We start from the raw sequence: 18028 nt of genomic DNA, 5'->3' as shown, positions 1-18028 counted from the left end.
AGGGTTCTCTTACCTCTCTGTCTGCATGTATTATCCAGTATTGTTTTATTAATGTTTTTTCCCAATTATAAAGCGCTACGGAATTTGCTGGCGGTATATAAATAAATGTTGATGACGATGATGTTGAAAATGAACATTAACATGAACACATGTATCATGATGTTATTAATGCCTACTGTACATAAAAATAACTTTTACAGTTGCTCTTAATTGCAAACACATTTTCTGGCATGCATATGGGACTGTCAATTGTATCAGTCGGCACTTACATCTGCCCTGTAGCTGGTCCAAGTTATACTGCTATAAATCACATTCCTGAGAGATGGTCAATTTTGAATTGGACAAGGGTGCATGCGCTGAACCTCGACACACCTTTTCTGTACATTGCCTACGTGCATACGCCCCTTCACTTCCCCATTCCGTCCTTCAAATCCTAGGCTGTTGGAGTGTCATCTGCGTGCAAGGATGAGTTGCATGCGCTTACGTTCACTGGTGTATAGTCCATTTCTGAGCATGCGCTGAGCAAGTTAAAGTAAAATACGGAACGCAATAGTTCCTTGATTAATCAGGCTCATTATGTTTGAACCAATAATATTTCAGCTGTATATCTGAAAATGGGAAGTAGACATCACCAGCACTCCACAAGCAAATGCAGCTCAAATAAAACCATGCACTTGTTTTCAAACATACAATCAATTAAATAAGATGAAGGAAAGTCTAAGCGCTTTTGTGATCCCTAATAACAATCAAATCGTGATAACTATAAATATTGAAAGTGTTCAAATGAAAAAATATACTTATATGTGGGTATTTTTTTGAGTGTTTTATTCTTCCATCTTCTTAGATGGATGAACCAGATATTCCCATAGAAATAAACATAATAAAAATATAGTGTATTTTACTTAAACACTTATCACATAAAATTGTTACTGATTTAATAATAGTGCTTGCAATAATAGAGTAAGTGTAATCTTCGTAATAGTGTGCATCATTGGTGGAATCTCCCTTTTCTTGAATGTATGTAACATAATCAGCTAAGGGAGAAATACATCTGCTTTTGGTACTACAATTCCCTTTCAGATGTATTAAGTTACAGTGCATTATTTTCTCCTTATACGGTCACTATATTGTACTGATAAGAGATGTATAAGGGGACAACATAACCTTAAAAAGACTGATCTGATCAAAGACTGTACCTTGCACATGCCACTGAGGCTTGACCTTGTTTTGTGTAACGTGCGACCACTGGGCCAGCTGTCAGTCTACAAGGGTCCTCAGCTCTCTTAGAGGTTGAAAGAAGTAACAACCAAGTAACACGGTAAAAGTGCAGAAAGGTTGCTCACTGATTCTGGTAAGGGTCTTCCGCATTTCCTTGTCGGTACCTCTGCTAAGAGGCGCCTGAGGTCGGAGGATAGGACTGTCTACTGTCTACTGTTTACTGTCTAATTTCTTAAAAAAAAAAAAGGGATTAGATGACACCTTCAGAAGAAATAGCTGAATGTATTAGTGGAATTATTTTAATAGTAATAATTGTACTAGTATTAATATATTGTTTCAAAAAAACATCAAAGGGAGCTGAGGGAATCAGAGACATGCTGTGGGGAGTATAAATGTCAGAAAATAATCTTAGTTGTCCAGACTGTAAATGTGTTGTTATAATTCAAAAGGCATTGACAATACAAACTAGTAAATTGATAGCGGTGATAGGAACTGACACTGATTGTTCAGTAACATATGGTAAACATAAGGAGGGAATTTTTAATACAGCAACATTTAGAAGACACGGTTGTCCAGACTATCTGAAAACCCAAATAGGTTTGGGATGGTGGAAAATATGTTTTTTGTTTTTTTTTAACATAGAACATTAGAAGGATAGGGCCACTTACATGTCCATTAATTAATATAATATCAGTAAAGTATGTACCCAAGTTGATCAAACAATCCATAACAGGATTTGATTGTAAAGGTGTATAAAGTTAGATTAACAGTCACTTCTCAGGCACACTAGGGGCCGGTATTCCCATAACTGCAGTAATGGAGGCCCAGGGCAGTAAAGGTATGATGGTACAGACATCATACACTCCTGTGGATCTAGTTAAGGAAAGAGAAGGTACTGTGGCTGTTAAAGGAATCCATATAGTCTTCAGGAAGGCAGGAATGCCAGATATAGGGTCATTAGATCCTAAAAGATGGGAAACTTTTCAGAAAGAACACAGTATATGGATTACTAAGAATAAGAAAGAGCACCAAGTGTCAGCATGGGTAAGGGCATGTAGACAAATAGAGCAAGAACATATGTAAAAGAGGAAATGTTAGAAGACCTCCAGGGACATACAACTGTGAACCCGCCTCCTACTCAGCCACCCCCAAGTGCACCATCAGACCCACATAATCACACATTAGAAATGATGTCAGGACAATTGCCCCACAATAATTCATTTGTAACACCAGTAAAATACCCCAGTCTTAGAGCATGGGGTGTGAAAGGGGATAAAAAGTGTCCAGCTTGTGGTTTTTGTATCCCAGGGGCAGGGAGTACCTGCCCAAACTGGGATAATAAGGTATCAGTTGAAGGAGAACCATGTGACTCCCTCCTAGGAAACTTAAATAGAAAACCTCCCCTGTGGTCACCCTCATCACATTGGACTAGGAGTAAGGTTAATATCTGCAATTGTGGTCAGGTTGATTCCAAGGGTACCAAATGTAATTGTGGGAAGACTACAATGTATCCAGTGGAAGTAGGGCCACCCCCATATCTTCATAGTACTGTCTCCAGCTACCCAATTACTATACAGACAGTGCACAAACCAAATCCAGATTTTGGTCAATTAAACCACCCCGATGCACCTAGATTAAGAGTAACTCGAAGACAGGAACAATATAGACCTTGGGCACCGGCGGAATTAACTGATATAGTCAGGAAAGCCCCAGATTACAGGAAGAATCCCCTAGCTTTACATAGATATATAGAAAGACTGGTGACAATTTGGGCCGCCACTTAGAGGAAGTTTGTAAAATGATAGTTGGAATGGGTAGTGTAAATGACATACTTGCAATACCTGTTGGGGATGGAATAGTGGCAGCCCCAATAGGAATAGAACAGAGAACAGAAGAGTCTGGTAATCTATTCCTAATCAGATTGAGATGCTGGTGTGAGGCGCAACAGCAGAGAATGCCAGCTGTCCCAGAAGGTAGACAGAGGAGGGACCAGTCAGTGAAAGATTATTATGATCAAGTTCATCAGGGACATCTGGATAGGGGATTCCAGGAAGATAACCTTACCCATCAGTGGCTACTGCGTACCGCTTTCCTACAGGGACTCGAAGAATCCCTAAGGAGTGAGTTAATGGCCAAAAGGCCAGAGGCTAGTACAATGACAGTAGCTTCCCTGTTAGAAGTATTAAGGGCTATAGAGGATCAGAGAGAAGAGAAAAAGAGAAAGAGCCAAGAAAAGTCCTCTCATGTTACTGTCCATGTGGTCCAGGAGACTCCCAGACCAAAGGGCTTTAACCAGAAAAAAAGAGTCACTGGGGAAGAGGCAAAAAGAAAGGGATTATGTTTCTTTTGTAACCAACCAGGTCATATGAAAAGGGATTGTCAGAAATATAAAGTCTGGAAGCAGAAAAATACTCACAAAAACCCAGAAGCCTCAGCATTTATTACCTCCACACCCAACCTACACCCATAGGAAATAGGCTACCCAGTGTCAGGCCCCCAGCAACCCACTATTAATACCCCAGGGCCCACAGGAAAAATTCAGTTGGAATTACCCCAAGGGGAAATTATTGATTGCATAGTGGACACTGGAGCAAGCCGCACAGTATTGAGGGCCTCAGAGATACCAAAAAAATATATGAGTAAAGTAAAAATCACTGGCACAGGTTTATCAGGGGATGGAGTTCAGCTTAAACAAAGCGAACCAGTATTTGTTAAATTACAGGATAAGACTTTAACGGTACCTGTGCAATTTCTAACTTCAACTACCTGTCCAGTCAATCTATTAGGGGCTGATATACTGTCAGCAATACAGGCCAAAATAACGTACAAGGATGGGAGGGTTCAGATTACTTCCCTGTCAGAAAATCAGAGTTGTCAGCTGCACGCTGCCATATATTTGGTTCAAATCATTCCCCCAGAAAATACAAACTCAATACCCCTGTGGCTCAGTGAAAAAGTGCCACAGGAAGTATGGTCAAGGGGAAAGACAGATGTGGGATTACTGGCAGTACAGCCTGTACATTTAAAAATGAAACCAAATACTGTCCCCATTAAGATGAAGCAATACCCCCTGTCTCAACAACAAGATACAGCTATAACCAAACAGGTAGTGACATACCAACAGGCTAAAGTTCTCAGGGAATGCAGGTCTCCCTGGAATACACCCCTTTTCCCAGTAAAAAAGAAGTTAGAACCTGGAAAACCACAGGAATATAGAATGGTTCACGATCTTAGAGAAATTAACAAAAGGATGGTGATTGATGCACCTATTGTACCCAACCCACATACCTTCCTCAATCAGATCCCTGCAGAAGCAGAGTATTTTACTGTTATAGATCTTGCAAATGCATTTTTCTCTGTCCCTCTTACAGAGGACAGCCAGCTTTTTTTAGCATTTACACATCAGGGAAAACAATACTGTTGGACTCGATTTCCACAGGGGGAGCCACCTCACCCTCAGCATTTTCAGAAGCAATGAACCTCATATTACAGGGATGGAGACCAAAATATTCATCCACACAACTGCTCCAATATGTAGATGACTTGCTACTGTGTTGCCAAACGATTGAAGGGTGTCAGGAAGAGACTATATCATTAATTAACTTCTTAGGGCAGCAAAATTGCAAGGTATCGCCTACAAAAATACAAGCAGCGCAGAGTAAGGTAATATTTTTAGGACATTGCATCTCACAAGGTAGCAGACACCTCACACAGGACAGGATAACTGCAATCCAGCAGGTAAAGCCACCACAGAACACCAAGGAATTAAGGGCATTCCTAGGTTTGGTAGGGTACTGCAGGGAATGGATTGCAACCCCCCATATGATGCTCTTAGTGAGGTAAAAGGGTCCAGGATATATTTAACTGAATCACAACTAACATCGTTTGAAACATTAAAACAAGCCATTGTGCAGGCACCAGCGTTAGGATTACCACAATATGATAAGCCATTTACCTTGTTCTGCAATGAATCTAAGGGACATGCACAAGGGGTCCTTTCACAGGTACACTCACATAAACAGAGACTGCTGGCTTACTATTCATTACATCTAGACAGTATCATAAGAGGAGACCCGTCCTGCATAAGGGCGGTGGCAGCCGCAGCCTTGCTAAAAGACAAGGTGGCAGATATAGTACTAGACCACCCCTTAACTATACAGGTCCCACATGCAGTTACAGAAATACTAAACCAAGCAAGAACAAAGCATCTGTCCACAGCAAGGCTCACTAAGTATGAGGTGTCATTATTAAGTCATGCACATGTAACAGTTAAAAGATGCACAGTTTCGAATCCTGCTACACTGTTTCCAGTTGAAGCAGGTTCAACAGAGGGGAGAGAGGTGGGTGGGGACCTACCCACCCTTGATGAATCAGAAAGGGAGAAATGTATCAGTACCAGACAAAATACACACAAAAAAATTCCCTTTTCTGAGTCACATGACTGTGCTGAACTAATGAAGCTAGAAATGAAGGAATTAGAAAATGTGACAGATGTCCCCATACCTAATGCAGATTGGAACTTATTTGTTCACGGTTCCAGGTATTATTATGAAGGGTCACCAGACACAGGGTATGCTGTGACCACCCTGGAAGAGACTTTGATGCAACAACCACTCCCACCTTTCTGCTCAGCACAGGAGGCGGAGTTGCATGCACTCACTGAGGCATGTATAATGGCAGAAAACCAAATAGCTAACATATACACAGACTCCAGGTACGCATATGGCGTGGCCCATGATTTTGGGCCAATATGGAAGAGCAGGGATTTTGTGGGGTCAGCAGGAAAACCTATCAAGCATGCAGAACAGATAAGGGCTCTGTTTCGAGCTCTGCAGCTACCCAGGAAGGTAGCTATATTGAAAGTCCAGGCACACACTAAAGAAAAGACTAGGGGGGCTATGGGAAATGCCAAGGCAGATGCTGCTGCTAAACAGGCAGCCCTTATGCCGAGGGTGCAGGTCTGCCATGTGACACAGGGTGAAAACCCTGTACAGCCTATAACTCTTGACATACTGCAAAAGTTCCAGGAACAAGTCTCCTCAATAGACAAAAAAGCCTGGGAAAAGGAAGGTGCTACATGTCAGGGAGGGCTCTGGAGAATAGATAATAAGTATTGTCTGCCCAGAAGCCTATACCCTATGATGACTCAATTGGCACATGGGCTGGTCCACAATTCTAAAGAAGCTATGACCAATATTGTCTTACGACATTGGGTAGCACCAGGATTCAATGCAGCTGCTACGGCATATGCAGCAGCCTGTGTGATATGCGGAAAATACAATCCAGGTCAGGTAGTGAAAACACCACAGAAGAACACACCAAAGCCCTTGTACCCATTTCAGAGATTGCAGATTGACTATATACAGCTACCTAGGGTAGGAACATATGGATATGTCCTTGTGTGTACAGATCTATTCTCAAATTGGCCAGAGGCCTGGGCAGTGGCTAAGGCAACAGCTAAAAACACTGCCAAAAAACTGATAAGTGAGGTAATTTGCAGGTATGTAATACCTGAAACAATAGAATCAGACTGAGGATCGCATTTTACGGGGGAAGTAATGCAAAATATAATGAAGGATATGGGGATACAGCAAGCCTTTCATACCCCTATTAAAGTAAATGTATCGTTTTAAAATAAGCATTGCCCAATCAATTGAATGTGTGTCCAAAGCACAAAGTGATTTATTTTAGCAGATGTAAATAGTCAACAATTTCAATACATTATTATATTATGATAAAGTACAGTACAGCACAGCCAATACCAAAAGATAAATACATACCAAATGCAATCGCTTGCGCACGCTGCGCACCCACGGGACCCGATGGACAATATTCTGTTTAGAATACTGTGTCAGAGTTGACTGAGGCCCCAGTGAGATGCAGCTAATATATATACAGTCAGTGTTTCATTGTGAACAATAGAGATGACGTAGATTGTTTCTATAGGTCCAGACGTTGGGTGGGTCCAGGCCAGACAGGTAATAGGTTGATTCAATCTAAGGAATCCAAAGGTGGGGGTCTTCTCTCCAGGGGGTCTGCTCCTTTTCATGGCCAGTATCATACAAAGGTTTACTCTCTAATATCAATAACTAAGGTATGCAATGTGCGATCTCTTCGCCGACTGCACCGGACAGCTGCTGATGATTAGGGCTTCAATATGATATCAGGCATGACACCTTTCCTATTACTTAAACCTTTAATAACACTACAATGTACATATAATCACTATATATATATATATATATATATATATATATATATATATATAGACTAATAATAAACCGAATACTATCTGCTCCTGAATTACAGTGTAACAGAACCAATATGAAATTATATAAATAACTAACTGTTGTAATGCGAGTGTGTGCATGCGTATTTTACCGTGCGAATGCACCACGCCATGTAACACGTGGCGTACGCTTCGCAATACGCACGGCAAACCAATATTAAACCAATATACTTTCGTTCATCCAATTATACGACTTCAACACCCCGTATAGGCCGCAGGCAAGTGGAAAAGTGGAAAGTGGATAAACTATCACCTTAAAGATGTTATAAGCAGGATCTCAGTACCACGTTTCATTGTTATGTAATACAAATCACCCTTGGTGTATGTCCACGCTGTTTGTAGATCTGAACAAGTTATCATAAGAGAGAGTCTTAATCCTCTAAACGACTTCTTCTTTTACCATAAACCGGACACTTCTGGAGCTTGGAGATAACCTTTTGTATGCCCTTCAAGGGTGCAATAAAACACTTAATACATTATTTGGAAAGGTACAAGGTACAGTAGAACATGTATCAGCTATACAGAATTCTCTACTACAGTTCTTCAAGTTTAACAGGTTCTTCTGTCCAACGCATGTCTTTAAGCTCAGAATACATTTAAACACTTCATGTTCATCAATAGCATCATCCTTTGTCTATCAATAATGTCATATGCAATCTCCTTCAGCTTGCGTCAATATACACACATCTAATAATGTCACCAGTTCTTTTCATCAACACTTGTGGGCAGGCTATTGTCTGTTCATTCTTCCCAGTCTCTCAATACTCAGATTTAACAGTGATCGGCTTGCAAAGCATTGGGAGACTTCCGACTAAGGGACCTAGGTGTCCTACTTTTTCCCCTAGTGACCTCCCACCCATAGTTCGGGTAACTCAAGAATATTTAGTGGAAAGAGAACTAATCCTACTTGATATAATCACTGAGGCACGCGTGAGTACGCCCAGCACTTTGTTTGGTCTAAAACCTTACCCTCCCAAGAATGATAATCATTCTCAAGGATGCCTGCTCAAGTCCGAATATTACTGGACTGGCATCGCTGGGTGTGTCTCTTTTTAACTATGGGGTCGCCATACTTACGGACGTAATGCTACTCAGACAATAGCCCCTCGCACTTTATCCAAGCTCCAAGGTTTCTAAATTTTTCTTTACCCCTGAATTGAATAGAGTAATTGACTGGACTGATTATGCTACTAACTTCTTCCTCCCCAATACCTCCTTATCATTACCTGAACCAGTCTCTGTCACCTGCTAATAATCAAAAGAATTAACCGTCCCGAGAAGAGAGTGAAATGAGAGAACACAAAAGAGGAAAAACTACAACTTCATGCTGGACACCAGTCTTAGCCTTTGGCTCAGGTGCTACTAACTGCATTCGAGGCCTTCCAGTACAAACTCATGAGTGCCGTTGGACCCTTCTCTGGGTGTTGGCCCCTCTGCAGTGGGTGGTATGGGCACCAGTGTGTCTCTGCTACCCTTGAAGCCGTGAGGCTGGTAGCCTACACCTGGTACCTGTCTGGCAAATAACCTAAGCTTAAGAGATTTCTGCTCCACAACTTACTCTCCCGATCCAACTTCCTGACAGTTAGTGTGACCTTTCAGGAAGCAGTGTTTTGGACGTTCTTGGTTACTGTCTCACTATTTACCTTCTCTCAAGGTCTAACCTAGCCTCCCAGTTACAATCTCATCTCACGAGGGGTCAAGAACATTTCAAAAACTGACAGGTTAGGAGTCTGCCCAGGGGTGATCTTTTGGTAGCGGGAAAGGACTAGTGGCACTTCAATCAAGTTCCAACTCTAATTCTATTCAATTCATTCTACCGAGTACCACTACTTTATGTTCACACTGGTTTATGGCTAACTGAAAGTATGTGATTTGTTACCACTACTCATACATTATACATCTATTATCAATAACATGAATACCCCTATCATCTATTATAACTCTAGGACTATCACATTAAATAACAAAAGCTTTGAGTATGATACAGTAATACATTAGACACATTTCAATACACCTCTACCCAGGCATATTTCATTGGTACACCTGTGTATACTTGAGGATCCTGCATGGTGGTAATTGGATGACGTGTATTTGTTTTACCTGGAGGAAAACCCATCAGCAGGAGGGATATGGGATGGCTCTATTGGTCTACCTTGTCCATCTCTCCAGAGTCCACCAGACTCCTCACCACATCTCTTCACCTTCCAGACAGTTTATCCCTCGGGTAACACAAACCTTCCTATATTAACCAATATGTGTATGCGTACATGTGTGTGTGTGTTCACCTTTTTAAAACTAAAACAATACAACGAAAAACAAACAAAACATAGATTTGTTAGCTGTCACATAAAACCCTGTTGTCTATTTGACAGCTATGTTCTCCCTGGTGTGACAGCCCTGTATGGTTGTGCATGTAAGTGTGGACCTTACTAGCAGCTACTTCAGTTGGTAACTGTGTCACTGTCTAAAGTCCTCTATGTAGTGTCCTAATCATGTGCTGGTATTGCTATAAAACGATTTCTCAGTCACCTCAACATCGCCCTCTAGACTAGAAAAATGCTAAAGACCAATGTATATCAATCGATTTTCCCTCTGCCAACTCACATGTCATTCTCAGTACCTCATATTCAGCTACTTGACTAAGTGGGAAAGGCAAAGGGGTCTATCTCTATAGCACTTTCTTCAAATATAACAGTATCCAGTACATGTCTGTCTAATAGTGAAAAATATAAAACATGAAAATTCTACATTTTCTAGGGTTTCACATTATGTCGTATATTGTGGTAAAAATCCTACTCCAATGTTCTATACAGAGATGCATATCTGTATGCCTAACCTCCAGCAATCTCCTATCCACCCTTTGTGCCTCCATATAAAGGCACATTTTTGTACAGGAGGCACGAATCATAAAACAAAAAAAAACAAAACAGATATGCAATCTATAAAACATGAATCGTATTTCCACAACAGAACCTTTCTGCTTAAAAAATCAGCAGTTTCTATACACATGAAAACAAAACCCCTGACTGTTTCTGTAACTCATGTCAATCTAGTGTGTGTATCTCTGAATTTGTCTCATGTAAAAAAATAAAAACATGTTTTAGCCCCATTGTTGAGACTGTGTCTGATTTTATCTCTACCAGAGCAGAGAGAGAGAGAGAGGGTAGAGAGAGAGAGAGAGAGAGAGACTAGCATTTGTGTAAAGAATGGGAAATAGGAAAGCAATGAATGATGGGAATACAAAGGTTTGAATACAAACATACATGTAGAAAGGGAGATTTTTACAACAAAATGACAGCTGGATTGGACTCTGACTCTATGGGGAAATGGCTGTATTCATTCCACTGTTCCCCTTAGCTATTTGCTAACTATGACCCCTCACCATACTTGACTAGGGGGTCTTAACAGTGCCATCCAGTGTCGTCCGTCATTTGTTCAGTAAGAACTCGGTATATCATTGACTACATACCTTTTCAACGGACTTTCCTAACTTATAATAGAGAAATGTAAAAATGTACTCTTAGTGACTCATATTTTCTCTGAAATACATAAAACGATATTTTGGAGCAAAGTATGTACATACTTCATTGTTGGATAATGATTCTCAGCCAAACAAATTATCATGAGTCACTGCAGCCTAAAACAAAAGAGTGTTCCAATTGTCTATTGTTAATTTGTCTTTCAAGAGTGATTCTTCTATTTCTCTATCTCCCCTTTTGATCACTAAGTCTATACTCCTTTTGTGTCCCCTTTACCTGTGAGAAGAAAAACAAGATAGTTATCTTAAAACAGCAAACACAACAAACATTTCTATTCTTTGCCGTCGGCTAGCAATTTAGGAAAACAAACATTTCACAACATAAATGAACAAACAAAATCAACAAAGATTACCTTTTAAAAATCAGTTTCCTGCACACTACTACTTACCACAGTTTAAACCCTATAGTTGGCTATATTTCTCCTCCAGGCATTGGCTGCTATGAGGTGCACAGGAAACTGTTGAGAAGTCTCCGAGACTTGTGTGCGCCGTCTCTGTGGGTGTCTATGTGATTCCCCCTTAGATGGGCCAAGTCTCTTTGCTTCCGCTCTTGTCATTGTACAGTCCTGTGCTTGGTGTCCCATTTTAGTGCATCTAAAACACTTTCTCAACTCATGTTGTTTCTCTTCTTTTTTACAATCTCTTGCGAAATGGCCTTCTTCGTTACACTTAAAACACCTGATTTTTCTATGTTTCTTATTATGTGGGTTGTATGCTGGTGGTCGTGTGTGCAGTCCCTCTAGTGCTGGGATACTTACTATCATTACCCTATCACTTAGTGTCTCTTTCTGTTTATTTATACTTTTATCATGTTCTATAGCTGACTCCCTGAGAGCACTTACAGTGGTTCCTTTCCAGTATGGTAATGAAGTTTGCACCCTTCTTTTCAAGTTTTCCCTGAGGCCATCCATTAGAACTTTAACAGCAACCTCTCTGTAATATAGATTATCTTTTATGTCTGGTACCCCAGTATATTTGCCCATTGCTATCAAAGCTCTGCAAAAATAGTCTGCTGCATTTTCACTATCTTTTTGCTGGATACTAAAAATTTTACTCCAGTCCACTATCACTGGGAAATATGTGGCCAACCGTGTGATTATTTGTTTAATATTGTCCTGATTATCATCCTCGGTTAAGGATTCATCCTCCTCCAACATACAATCCTTAATGAACTTTTGTATGTCAGTATTGAGAGGAAGACAGGTCTTCAATAATACTCGCCAATCGTTATTAGTTGGCTCATACACATTACCATAATATCTAATAAACTGCTGACATTTGGTCAAATCTTTCATAGGATCAGGGAAATCAGACAAAATTGAAAATGTTTCAGACCTAGTGCATGGATCAGGCTTTGCTACATGTTTTAAGGGAACATCACTATTCCTGTCTGCTTTCCCATTCGGAACTGCTGCTGTGCAGACAGGATGTAAGTCTACCAAATCACTAAAACTAGTTGCTGAAATTGCTGCTGCAGTACAATGGATGACTCCCCCTGTGTTAACCTTTTCATTATTCTCACCACTTTCAGCAGCTGCCCCTGCTGGTGGGACCGTTCCTCTTCTTTGTCCTGAAACATTACTTTTAACGTTACTTAAAAAAACATACAACTTACTAGTTACAGTTTTTACATTTTTGGTATTGGCTGTACTTCCCACCCCAACCGAATTTATCAGGGGCGTGTTTGCGCTCAGTTCGCCACGCTTTGCAACGCACACTTGCGGAATGCTTGTTTCCGGTACGCTTACTTCCGCTGAACACGTGTTTTTCCTTACACTCACTTCCGCTGTGCGTTCGCTGCTCTGCCACGTGTTACCTTCCATTTGCCACGATTTTAAACAATGATTATGTGCATTTCTCACTTTCGTTGACTTAATCAACCGTACTTTATCTTTTACGGTATTTAGTACCTCTGCATTAAAACTCCCTGTTGTTGGGAAAGGCCTATCACAATCTTTGGTCATTTCGACCCATGTGTCACAATACACAGTTGCGTATGCACCATATTTTTCACACATGAGAAATCTCGCTGACTCAATAAGACCTTCCTTAGGCAGTAAATTGGCAATCTCTAGCGTATGCCTAGCACCCATGTTGAACAATATATTTTCTACCCGGAACACAGACACACCGCAATGCTCTGTTCCTTCCGGCTAATGTGAAATACAGACACACCGCAATGCTCTGTTCTTTCCACCCAATAATTTCAACTCTGTTGCTATACTCACCGCTAGAGATCTATAATGCTCGGTGAACGTATTTCCTTTAGCCGCGTTCACTCGCTTTTCTCACACCAGCCGAGGATCCCTAATACAGAAATATCACTGTGGGCCCCAAGGGCTATCAGCTCCTCGATACCCTGGCTCAACCACAAAAATCTGCTGAGTTTATTATCGCTGGGAGCGCAAATTGATACAATCAACCTACCTTTCCAGTATAATTCCTCCTAGCTGCTTCACCAATTTGCACTAACGGTGCGATTAGATCGCACTGCCTACCAATACTAATTATTAGCAAACCTTGCGATCTATTGGTAGCACTTTGCGAAAACACGGTTTTCGCATTCGGTATACCTGCCCTGTATACCGTCCTTCAGTTGGGCAATCCGCCTCATCAGACAGCAACTGAGTACAATGAATAATAAACAGTGTATCTACGTTACAACATCACACACTATACACCTTTTCTGCGCAGAAAATTAAAAAGTTCCCAACAACAGTAATAATATCTCAGAGGCTTTCACAAGTAATTATACTATACATGTACAATAACTATCAAAACGATTGTTTAACCACGTGGCAAGTCTACCGGAAGTTTGCGTATGCACAGCAGGAAATACACATACGCTAAGCAATGCAATACATTTAAAACGCACAATGACAGTAAAAAGATACAGTTTTCTCTTTTGTCCCTAGGTTCTAGTTAGCGTGCCCTAGATAATGCAAAACGGACATTCGGTTTCACAACACAGAGTAAAATTCAGGTTTTGAACACATGCGTTCTTACCCGTTTATAACGCGTCTCCACCCTTTGTTGCGGAACCGAAATCCGTTGGTCTTGCGTATCATCGGCAACGAAACCTCCAAAGCTCACGAGCCCCCAAATTATTAAAGTAATTGTATCGTTTTAAAATAAGCATTGCCCAATCAATTGAATGTGTGTCCAAAGCACAAAGTGATTTATTTTAGCAGATGTAAATAGTCAACAATTTCAATACATTATTATATTATGATAAAGTACAGTACAGCACAGCCAATACCAAAAGATAAATACATACCAAATGCAATCGCTTGCGCACGCTGCGCACCCACGGGACCCGATGGACAATATTCTGTTTAGAATACTGTGTCAGAGTTGACTGAGGCCCCAGTGAGATGCAGCTAATATATATACAGTCAGTGTTTCATTGTGAACAATAGAGATGACGTAGATTGTTTCTATAGGTCCAGACGTTGGGTGGGTCCAGGCCAGACAGGTAATAGGTTGATTCAATCTAAGGAATCCAAAGGTGGGGGTCTTCTCTCCAGGGGGTCTGCACCTTTTCATGGCCAGTATCATACAAAGGTTTACTCTCTAATATCAATAACTAAGGTATGCAATGTGCGATCTCTTCGCCGACTGCACCGGACAGCTGCTGATGATTAGGGCTTCAATATGATATCAGGCATGACAACTTTCCTATTACTTAAACCTTTAATAACACTACAATGTACATATAATCACTATATATATATATATATATATATATATATATATATATATATATATATATAGACTAATAATAAACCGAATACTATCTGCTCCTGAATTACAGTGTAACAGAACCAATATGAAATTATACAAATAACTAACTGTTGTAATGCGAGTGTGTGCGTGCGTATTTTACAGTGCGAACGCACCACGCCATGTAACACGTGGCGTATGCTTCGCAATATGCACGGCAAACCAATATTAAACCAATATACTTTCGTTCATCCAATTATACGACTTCAACACCCCGTATAGGCCGCAGGCAAGTGGAAAAGTGGAAAGATTGAATGGCACATTAAAGTTAAAAATTCAGAAAATGATTGCAGAAACAGGAAAAACCTGGTTAGATTGTCTACCTTTAGCTCTATATTCAGTTAGAACAACACCAGGAAAGAAGCATAAGTTGTCCCCTTATAAAATATTGTTTGGGGGAGCGCCGAAAACAGGGTGTTATTTTCCTCAGCAATTGCAACATATTCATGCAGATCTAACTGATTATTTAATACAGCTTACAAAGATAATGACTAATGTGCACTCTCAAGTTTTCTCCTCCATTCCAGATCCAAATAACGATACAGGAACACATGCCTTGCAACCAGGAGATTGGGTCTACCTAAAAAGGCACATGAGGAAAACTTTGGAACCCAGATTTGATGGTCCATATCAAGTGGTCTTAAATACTCCCACTTCTGTTAAGTTAGGAGGACGAGACACCTGGGTCCACGCATCTCACTGCAAAAAGCTGACAGTGAAAATTGAAGCATCATGAATCCTTTTTGTGTGACAATGTGCATAGCACTAGTAACAGTACAGATAATGTATATACAGATGTATACGCCAGGAAATAAAGTTAAGAAGGTAGACTTAACCAAATGTGCAGGTATGATATGGAATAAATCAAGTAATCAAGAAGAATGTGCGATGGTAGATGTAGGAACAGGAAGTAGTAGAAGAATGATTCCATATCCCTGTTGTAAGTTAAACTTTACATTTACTGGTGGCCATGGGTTTGTAGAAACAGCAGGGAGGAATGAACCCCATCATTTTTGGTCACCAGGGGAAAATGATACTATGACCATAACTAATAGTACTCCCATCATATGCTGCACTGAACCATTTATCAAATTAAAAGGGTATACCCAAGCCTGGATAGAAGCCCTCAAGTGTGTAAATGGCTCCAATAATAATACAGTACCTATAGGAAGGGCGTGGAAGGGAATAGAGGATTTGATGATGATGTGTACCAACAGTACTGAGATACCAGGGGAGTATGTACTCATGAAAAGACTATACATATTAGACCCCAAGCCAAGAATCATTAATGATACTCTAATCAAGGTGCCCTCTACTTGCAGAAATATAGGTACTAGGAAATATGCAACCCAGCACACTTTCAATATCACATTCCCTCTTGATCCCATGTGCCAAAATAGGAAGAAAAGGGAGTGATATAATACATTATTGGGGGCAACAGGTACTGGAATGGGGGTACTTAACAGTATAGACATAGAAACATTGAGTAATAAGATGAGTGCAGCAGGAGAAGATATAAACAAGGTAATCACCATGCAGGCACAGTGGATGCCCACAGTTTTCACGCCTTTGCAGAAACTAATATTATGGGACAAAGAATATTTACAGATATTTAATGCAACATTTTTCAATTCCTTAGGAATAGATGTAAATATCTCCTTGATGTTTAACTGGACTGAATGCTCAATTAAGACACTGTATCAGAAAATACAAAAGAGTAACGCTCAAACTCAATTAATGACTAACAATGAACTGGTATATAGAAATATGTTTAATGTAGCTACGCAGCTATGGATTCAAACTGATGGAATGGGTGTGAAGTGTACAGAAAACTGGTGCATAGGAAGTTTTCAGACATACAGTATACTGAGGACTGAGATAATGTGTAAATTCCTCATATTGCCTGTCCCACTCTATGCCCAGGTCGGTGGAACACAATTATGGACCCCGCAGATAAGAGGGGAGTATATAGATGATAATAACAACACACATAACTTAGGATTGTGTTCAAATACAGACAATGGAATAGTGTGCTCTCAAAACACTCAAGTTTATGAACCTTGTAAGCTAGAACATCCAACTAGTGTCTGTAATTGGGAGCTCCATGACAGGAGAAATGATATGTTTATAGAAGTAGCACCACAAATAGTGTGCTTAGTAACCCATGATAAACAAACTATAGAAATGTATAACTTGACTAACCCATTTTCAGGATGTATCCAAAATGTTACTCATCTAATATGGAGGAATGAGACTTATATATTCTATAAGGATAAGGGAGACAATATATATCAGCAATTTATCCCAATTAAACTACCCTCCTATAACTTGACTATTAATCTTCAGGGGATAATCAATGCTATAAACAACACCCAGCGCCTGGCAGAACATTTGGCACAGGTAAACTATTCAGCTAATCATGCAGAAATGCAGACAGTAATAGAAGCACGGGAATTAAAATATGTAGCTCGTCAATTAAAAGATAATCTGCAACATCATTGGTGGGATGTGTTCATAGGTAATTCCCCCACTGCAACAGGTATTTTTAAGGTAATGCTCCATCCAATACTGGTTATAATAATGGTTTTGATCCTGTTGATTGTGTGGAATTGTTATTTGTCCTGTAAGTTTAGGAAAATGGTTAATCAGGCCATGACTCCGGTACCAACATATTTTAATCAAACTCAAAAAGTATGTACCTCATGTAAACGGAAGAACCCCTATCAAGCAAAAATAACATGTGTATACAGCAGTGAAATACTGCTAGGGAAAGAATAAATGATGCAAGGATACTTTCTCTTGTGAATGATCAATTCTCTATCTCCATAGAGACTTTAGGTCAAAGTCGGGATAAATGTAGCTTGAGATTAGGTAGCCCTGTATCATGACATGATAGGAAGGGTCAGGAAACACATGTATATTTGTTTAATGTAATAAAAGGAGGGGATTGTGAGAGTATAAAATAATTGATAGTTATTAAGATGTACAAATATGTGAAATGCCTTAAAAAAACTATACAGAACTACACTTTGAAGAAAAAAAACAGATGCTTCCTATGAAACAGACAGCAGCAGGATGCCAGACTGAAGGAAGCAGCTGGCAGGAAAAGCATGTAATGCTGAACAGAGGATGTGGGCTTATATGTATATTTGCTGAGCTAAAGAGATTTCCTTATATGTCCTTGTCGTTAACCAGTTAAT

This window comes from Mixophyes fleayi, chromosome 4 (genome assembly GCF_038048845.1).
Source record: "Mixophyes fleayi isolate aMixFle1 chromosome 4, aMixFle1.hap1, whole genome shotgun sequence".
Lineage (NCBI taxonomy): Eukaryota > Metazoa > Chordata > Amphibia > Anura > Limnodynastidae > Mixophyes > Mixophyes fleayi.
This window is presented reverse-complemented; position numbering follows the sequence as displayed.